Source organism: Rhinopithecus bieti, unplaced genomic scaffold, assembly GCF_001698545.2.
Source record: "Rhinopithecus bieti isolate Rb0 unplaced genomic scaffold, ASM169854v2 scaffold_62, whole genome shotgun sequence".
NCBI lineage: Eukaryota > Metazoa > Chordata > Mammalia > Primates > Cercopithecidae > Rhinopithecus > Rhinopithecus bieti.
Genome location: NW_016802942.1, coordinates 10526 through 19255, shown reverse-complemented (window position 1 = coordinate 19255; position 8730 = coordinate 10526). Strand labels below are relative to the sequence as shown.

At 42.2% G+C, this 8730-nt stretch overlaps 1 protein-coding gene across 3 annotated transcripts in view; it reads right to left on the bottom strand.

Annotated features, from left to right (window-relative positions):
* Positions 1-3991, bottom strand: part of GEMIN8 (gem nuclear organelle associated protein 8) — a 23428-nt gene extending 19437 nt beyond the window's left edge. Inside the window, exons 1-2 of one of the 3 annotated variants that reach the window (XM_017888706.1) lie at positions 3852-3991; positions 127-300 (exon numbers count right to left, since the gene is read on the bottom strand). The gene's annotated coding sequence lies outside the window, so the exon portion shown is untranslated. The remainder of the gene's footprint in view (positions 1-126; positions 301-3851) is intronic. The other 2 variants (XM_017887988.1, XM_017889334.1) reach the window with 2 other exon arrangements.
* Positions 3992-8730: the final 4739 nt, after the last annotated feature.

Sequence of the window (8730 nt, the reverse complement as noted above, 5' to 3'; positions counted from 1 at the left end):
ATTAGCTTTTTTAAGCTGGTTATTTTCTTCACACATGGAGAACTTAAGGAGCTAAGAATGCCTGAGTTTCTGAAAAGCCAACTTTTAAATAATTATAGACATTATAGCAACACCTTCAGAGACTACTACCTCTTAAAGAAAAGAGAGCTGATGGTTGCTGCAGATTTAGATGCCCTTCGGTCTTTGATGGTCTTTAATTCGATCTTTCATTCCTCACCTCCCTGGGAATGTCTCCCACTCTTTTATGGCACAAGCCTTCAGGGACTGAACAGTAACTTTTCTCCAAATGGGCTGGTGGAGCTGAAAGAAAAGAGATTGGCAATGTCAGGGAAGGCCGGGATCTGCAGCTCTACAAACCCGGCAGCCCTCTCCAGTGAGCACAATGGCATAATGGCCACCACCCAGCTGAGCCCAGGCAAGTACAGAGACCATTCATTGTCTGCCCGCAATCACCAAAGAAGGAAGGAAAAAAACAGGGTTGAGGTCATTCACTAAACATTGACGAGGCCTACAGGCAAGGCAGAGACTGAGTCTTGAATGATATATTTTTCCATATAGCCTCTTGTAAAAAAATGGATTTACACTTCAGTACATCCGCTTACCCTGAAAGATGTATTTTTAATGCATAAATATACATAAAGAACAATAGATAAGAACTTTGTAGTTTTCAATGGATAAAATATGACTATTTCCATCAAGTTACCAAAAAATTTCACAAATAAGTGGCTTTGTTGACAGGTAGTGCCATCAAATATATTCTTTTAATTACATATTTATGTTCTTATAAATATAGAATATAGGACACATCGTAGCAACCAAAAAAGTAAAATAAAACACAAATTCCCCTAAAACTAGAGTGTATACTTGAACTAGATTTTCCTATCTTCCTTTTCTACTAGAATTCTAAAAATATATGAAAATTCATCTGCTTTGATCTTTGCACAGAAACGCATTAAAAGTCAATCATTAAATAAGTTACTCTGGCTAAAGCCCTGAAAGTCAAACCTTTCCTACAAAGCTCCAGTGATTTGGTTCTCTGAGCCAACCAGGTAATTTGGAGGATTTAGTCAGATCTTCAGTACACACTGTTTCAAGGAGATCTGCTGGACACTGCAGCAAAATAAGTGAAGGTATGGTGAGAAATCTGAGTGAGACACATTGAGTCACATGCGGTTCTAAGGAATCTCTCTGTACATGCAATAATAACCCTATCACAGAAGATGTCTTCCACTAATACACACAACAGTAAGAACTTCCTCACTAAGACAAAGAACATAATAGGGTTTTGTTGAGGGCCGGGCTTCCTGCCCCACCTACTTGGGCAGCCCTGCCCCCATCCCTGGCTGGTTGCTGAGGCTGGCAAGCTCATCTGGCTTGATGCCCTCATGGGCTCCCTCCTGTGTCTTTGCATGGTCCCTGCTTAGTGATTTGGACATCAAAGATGGCTCAAGTCCAAATGGACTTCTTTCACCTGCAGGCATCCAAGCTCCATCTCGGGCAGGACACAGGCCTATTCAAGGGCACATGCCACTGTGTTCAGAAAGCCTGCACCTCCCCGTCTATAATAGCTACAGTTAAAACTGATGGGCAAGGGAGTCAAAAAACTGAGTTTTATTTTATTTTCATTCCCTCAATCCCCAACCCCAATTTACCCTCTTCTGGATGTTGTAATAAGTACTGTCACAAAGAAGGCATAGCAAGGGGAAGGAATAAGACTGAAAGGACGTAGTTAACAATTCTTTTTTTCATACAAATGACATTCCACCCACAGAAGGGCTTTGTTTAATTTGTCAGCAAGTGTGATGAATTTGTGAATGGATTTATTTGCAAGTTCTCTGAATCCCCATGTGACTAATATCAGAATCAAAAGTGAAATATGAGGCCAGGAACAAAGTTACCCTCTGACTCAGGAACACAACAAGCAATGGGGTGACTGAGAATGACATAATGATAACACAGTTCAAAAGAAGAAACAGATAAGTTTGTTTCACAGCAAGCATGTCCTTCATAAGCAAAACCTAGTGTGACCATAAGGGAATAGGGTTAAATAGGCAGTTACTACAAATTAAGAGCATAACAGCAAAAACCATAGCTAGTTTAAAGTAGTTAAGATCACCAGTACATTTCAGGAGTCTTATTTCAAATTTACTTTTTTCTATAAACATATTCATGGTAATTCCACGTTAATCTCTCTTTTCTGAATTTACAGGCACTCACTATGCCTCATTCACTTGGGCACTTACTCAATTACCTGTAGGCATGGATTCTACAATCTACTCCTTTTAAGTTTCCTATTTTCCTTCGAGCATAAAAATAAGAGCTAATATTTCACGCTCTTAGATGCTGTTGAAATTGTTGTTGAGCTTGTCTGTTGTTTTCTGATAATGTTCTCTCCTGCTACATCTACTCCCCAAAATCACTGAGGACCTAGTAACTCACAAACTGACTATAAAGCACCAAATCTTTTCAGGAAGCAAATATTTAAGTACATTATGTTTTCAAGGATCTTTTCAATTCATCTGATATTTGATCAACTACATTCTTTTTTCACTTGTCCAGCTGTTCCGTGGCTGAATTTCCTCTTGTAGAGAAGTTGTTCAAAAAAAATTCTGCACCTACTTTGCAAACTCTCCAATTTACACTCTAGCCTTAATTGTTCAAAACTTTCCCCCATCATTCTCATCTCATCCTATCCTTTAAAAAAACCCCAAAATGATTAATCACCATCTATAGAACAGTTTCAGAATGAACATTTCTCTCTGGAACTTTAGTTTGCATACTTCCCCAGCACAGCAATGAACACAGAGGGGATTTATACACCTGTGAAGTTGATTTCAGTTATGCTTATTCAAAGTTACTAACCAGCAGTCTTTAAAAATATATGGTTTCTGTTCACACTGAAATTCCAAAGAGACTGTTATTCTGATAAATTATGCTAGCAAAATAGTATTTTAAAAGGTAGCTTTCATCCCACAATTCATGGGAGCTGTGAGCATACATAATCCCAGAAGTGTTGCATTACTAATCTTTAGTCTAGATTTTTCAAGTAATGTTGTTCTGATTTGAGATGAAAACAGCTGAATACACAGCCTAGACTGTCAAACGAGTTTAAAAACATCATTCCTGAAAAAAAATAAAAGTGTTCAGAACCATCTAATCTGTACTAAGGGAACATCAAGATTTCAGAGCTAAAATGCACTTCATTGGCCACTGGTTCAACTACAGCTCATTACTGATAAGTGGGCAGAGACACAAAGCCCATAAACTGTAGGCGCCAGATGTCTCAAGATAACTCCCACCAAAAGCTCTGACCTCCTGCAGAGGTTAAAGTGCAAGAGAAAAGAAAGAAATCTCGAATTTTTGAGCAGACAGGCCAATATCCTAGACATACTCCAAGTATGTGGCTGTCCTGGGCAATTAGATTCAGATACTGGGCTGGATGGGCAAAATCCAAATTCACCTACAGACCTTAACACGGTGGTTCTCGGCACGCCAGAATCATCTGGGCAGCTTTAAAAACCACCGAGGCCAGGGCCCCACTATTAGAGATTCGGATTTAATTGGTCCGGGATGGGGGCCCGGGGATCAGAATTCTTAAAGAGTCGTCCAGTGATTCGGAAGCACTGTAGAGCTGAGAGCCTCTGGGACTGGTCCCCTCTCACAATTAACCTGCAATGATTTAGGAATCTCATGGGCCTCTGGCCCCACCTTTTGTCGCGGGGTTAAGATAATTATGATAGCAATGTGATGTCCAAGACTTCGGCTCTCCGCGCATCAGAAGAAGTCAGGGCCCGGGGCCTCTAAGCTCCTCCCTCACTCCCCAAAGGAAACCCAGCCGTCCCCGAAGTCACCTCGTGGGCGCGCAGCTTGCGGATCCTGGGCGTTGGCCGAGCAGGGGCCTAGTTTTCCTTGGAGACACAGAGGGGGAATGGGGACACGAGGGGGGCGGCTGTTGCCGGGGCGACTGGAAGTGCGCTTCCGGTGCGCAACACGTGACGCGGCGCGCCGGAAGTCCCCCCTGCGTCGCGGACGCCACGTTCGCACTGCAGGCGGTGCTGTGCTGGAGGCCGGAAGCTGCCTGCTGATCGGCTACCCAGAGTGGATCGCCTGGGCGGCAGGCGTGGGATGGCGGCGGGTGGCGGGGCTGGGGGAGAGGGTGCTGCACCCGGCAGGGCACTGGGACCGCGGCGGGCAGCCGCGCCGGGGGTCGGACGGTGCTGTCTCCACCGGCGGGTGTGTTGGGATGGGAAGATGAGGGTCGCTTCTGCATGGCCTGGATCTCAAGCCTTTAACTTTTTGTCCTTTCTCAGCTTTCTTCGTTTTCCTTCCCTTGTCTTTACTTAGCCTTCTCTTTCTTCCTTTCTGTTTTCTTTCGTAACTAAAACAGAGTTTTAGTTTCTTTCTTTAATTTGTCCAGGGGAAAACGCCCAGGCTTTGAAAATAGATTAACCCAGATCTCAGTTTGAGTGCGATTCCAGTGCTAGGTAAAACCTCCCCAAGCCTCGTGTTTCTCGTCAATAAGATATGCATAACCTAATGCACAGTGCCTGATGCATTGCAGCAGACAAAACATTAGCACTTACTAATATGTTTGTAATTATAACCACAGCAATACCTACCCTGTTAACAACACAAGAGTCATTAATAAGAACCAAGCATAAACAATTAGAAGTCTTACGTGACATATCATTTCTGGGGCAATTAACCATATTTAATAGTTTCTGGGAATTTATTCCAAGGAAAAACAGGTACGAACCAGGTGTTTATTACAGAATTATTTTAAAAGTGAAAATTGGAAATGACTTAAATGCCCAACAAGAAAATGGCTAACTCAATTGGGTGATATTAATGACGTGACATTACTATATTATTCCTATAGTATAAAAGAATTAAATGGTATGGAAGAACATTAACTTGAACAAATATTTACTGGATGCCTATTATGTGCCAAGTATTCTGTGTTAGCACTGTCCGTTGTAACCCCTACATGTGGCCGTGAGAACCTGAATTGTAGTAGTCTGAACTGAGATAAATTACACTACAGATTTTGAAGAATGAGAAAAAGAATGTAAAATATCTCAATTTCTTTGTAGTGATAACATCTTAGAGAAGGACTATTGAGGTTAAATACTAAAATTTCATCTTTATATTTTTGCTTTATTAGTGTGGCTACTAGAACATTTAAAATTGTATATGTGGCATGCTTTGTATTTCTATTGTACCGTGGTATTCTGTTTACTGGATACACAGTAGTAAACAATACAGTTTTGGGGCTCATAAATTAAATCTTTTGTGTAGAACATAGACAATAAGCAGATAAATAGAATTGTATGTTGTGGTGAGTTATATGAGGACAGTATAGCAGGATAAGGGCCAGAAAGTATGTGTATATAGAGGGGGATTATTTTAGAAAAGATGATTCCTCTACCTCAGAAAATGGATGTGGGAGGAAATGAGATATCGATGGATAGTAGCAGGAGGTGGTAGGAGGGCGATGTCTTGTGGGAAAAGTCAGGTGTGGATTGAGAGAGATAAGTCAGTTGGGGCCTGGTGGAATCTCTACCTGAAGGAAGAAGCCAGCATCTAGAGAGGAAGGAAAGAAAGATGGAGAGGGGTAAGATAGGGAGAAAGAGCTCAGGGGGTTCCTGGAAAGGCAGAAGGATGCAGGCCTAGAGTGGATATAGTTCAGGTAGAGCAATTCCTGGTTCTATGAATGAAAAAATACAATATATGTGGTATACTATGGCATTAGATAGAATATTAGTTGGCTGCTGTCACAGAGACCCAGAAGAGGAGTGGCTCAAACTGTTGAGAAGTGTATTTCTATCTAATGGCAGTCTGGGTGTAAGGAGTCCAGAGTATGGCAGCTCTACCTGTCTCATAGCTCCACTCTCCCTGGTTTCTTGCCTTGGCCCACGTGGTCCAAGATGGTGCACCACTGCACCTTTCAGCCAGTGGGAAAGGGAAAGCCAGAGGCATGCCCTTTACCTCTAAGGGTTTCTCCACCTTGGCACTATTCACATTTGGGGTTGGATAATTCTGTGTTTTGGGGGTTGTCCTGTGCATTGTAGGAGTTTTAGTAGCATTTCTGGTCTCTACTCACAAGATGCCAGTACTGTCTCCCAGTGGTGAAAGGCAAAAATGTTCTCAGACATTGCCAGATGTCTCCTGGGCTGGCGTTGGGGGGCAAAGTCACCCCTAGTTGAGAACCACTGCTTTAAGAGTACTACCCAGAGGTGGTCCACAGCACTTCTGATCACTTCCTACTAATGGCCTGAACTTCATTACTTAGCCCTCCTAAGGGTAAAGGAGCTTGGAATTGTCTTTTTCAGATGGCCAGGTGCCCAGCTAAAAGTTGACTAAAGAAGAAAAGAAACTAGCTGATTCTCCCATACCCTTGTTGCTACAGGGAAGGGAAATTCTGTGGCTGATTGCGGAGGTAGTCCTCTTCTTTTCATCTTTAAGTCTGAGTTTTAGTCATTACTCATTTTAACTCACTTGCATAAAAATACTGGTGGTGGGGAACACTAAGCACCTAAGGAACGACAATCCTATTTGAAAAGAATGGGGATTGTTACTCCAGGGGGTTGACCAGGGAGAAAAAGTGAATTTTGAAATGGAGGCTAGCAGAGGTTCGATTTTCACTTGTCGTTTAGCGCCATCTGGTGGAAATTTACAAATGGCAATTCCTTGGTATTTTCTTTAATTTTTCTCAGGCACACGCTTCAAATTTTAAACGGATTATAGCAAAACTTTAAAGAATCCTGTCAGATGAGGAACTCTAAACATGATCTCTCACTTTCGGCACTGTTGGCATTTGGGGCTGCATAATTCATTATGGGGGCTATTCTGTGCATTGTAGGATATTTAGAAGCATTCTTGGCCTCTGCCCACTGGATGTCTCTCCCTGCCTCCATTTATGGCAACCAAAAATGTTTCCAGCCATTGACAAATGTCCCTAGGGTGAGAGTGTGGGGAATGGCTTCTGGTTGAGAACCACTCCTTGAAACAAGGCATCTAAAATCCTAGTGCCTGTTAAGGCATAGTAGACCCCTATCAGTGTATCCTGGTGTGTCTGGAAAGGATGAGGAGGCAGTGCTGGGAGAAAACGGCACCAGATGCAGCACGACATGTCCTCTGGTTTACACTTTGGAGAATTTCGCTCCTGTTTATCTCAACCAAGTAGAGATTGAGGGAGAGAAGCCAAAAGGCATGGCTAGAGGATGTAGTTTCTTTAAAGGATCTATGGTAAGGAAATATATAGAGGTTATTACCTAACACAGGAAGTAGCACAGACGAATCTCAAACTCAGGTACTGGGGACCCAAAGTTCAGGTGTCGGGTGTGAAAATCCTGCCAGCCATGGGAAGCCATAGCTAATCTCATGGGGCTTTTTGGATCCTCCCCTGTTCCCCAGCTGGGACCCATCTGCCACCTAAGTGTTGTGAAGAAACAGCTTGGGAACCAGTCCCCTTACCTGGATCAAGTAAGTGGTGCTAAACCACCTGCAAACAGTAGTCCTGAATTCTTACTTTGAAGTTGGGTAAAGGAAAGAACAGTTTCCCAGGAGCACTCCCTAGCAGGTCCTCGCTTCAGGTCCGGCTCAGGTCCTCTGCCATAGTTTCTCTTTGATTTCACCTTCTCAAGCCCCTTCCTCACCAGCCCCAGACCCTTCCTTTCAGCAGATGACCACTTCTTATTGATACAATTGAGATGACCAGACACAGATTTCATCACCTTGAAATACATTGCCATCTGCACTCACTGTGCCTCTTGGTTTAAAGAGACACAATGAGTGCCTTTGCTCCTGCTTAGGCCAAGCCAGTCACGTTGTTTTCTGGATCCAATTCCATGTCCTCACAGGCACCTCATACCCTCAATTGTACACCTCTTATATCATTGCCTTTCTCTTTCCTGGCTTCTTCCCCATCCGCATCAAACTGCTCAGGTTCTCTGATCTTTAAAATCATTTGGGCTGATTTTTCACTCCCCTCTCCTCAGCTTTCTATTTTCCACCTCTCTTTTGGTTATACTTCTGTAAAAGTGAGATACCTTTATTTCCTCACCTACTTTCCACTCACCCCACAGCTGGTTCTCTTTGAGCATGTCCATTCCGGTACAACTGTCTCACTGGCATCACTGCTGACTTTTTCCATCTACTATACTTTGGCCTCTCTGCAGTATTTAATACTATAGTCCATGCCCTTTTTCTTTAAAATTACAAGATTTTCTCTCCCCAGACTGCAAAGGTAACATGTGCTTAATGCAAAAAAGAAAATACAATAATAAAACACAAATCTTGAAAAACTGAGGCACTTAAGTACAAGGGAAAACAACAAGAATGACTTGCAATGCCATTACTTTAAAATAACCATTCTTTAGGATATAACAATTATATATATATATGCATTCAATACTGGAGCACTCAGATATATAAAGCAAATATTATTGGAGCTAAAGAAAGAGATAGGCTCCATTACAATAATAGCTGGAGATTTCAACACCCCACTTTTCAGCATTTGACAGATCTTGCAGGTAGAAAATCAACAAGGAAATATCAAACTTAATATGCACTATAGACCAAATATCTAATAGCTATTTAGAGAATATTTTATCCGATAGCTGCAGAAGACACATTTTTTTCCCTCAACATATGGATTATTCTCAAGGAGAGACCATATGATTGGTCATAAAACAAGTCTTAAAACATTCAAAAAAATTACAATGATAT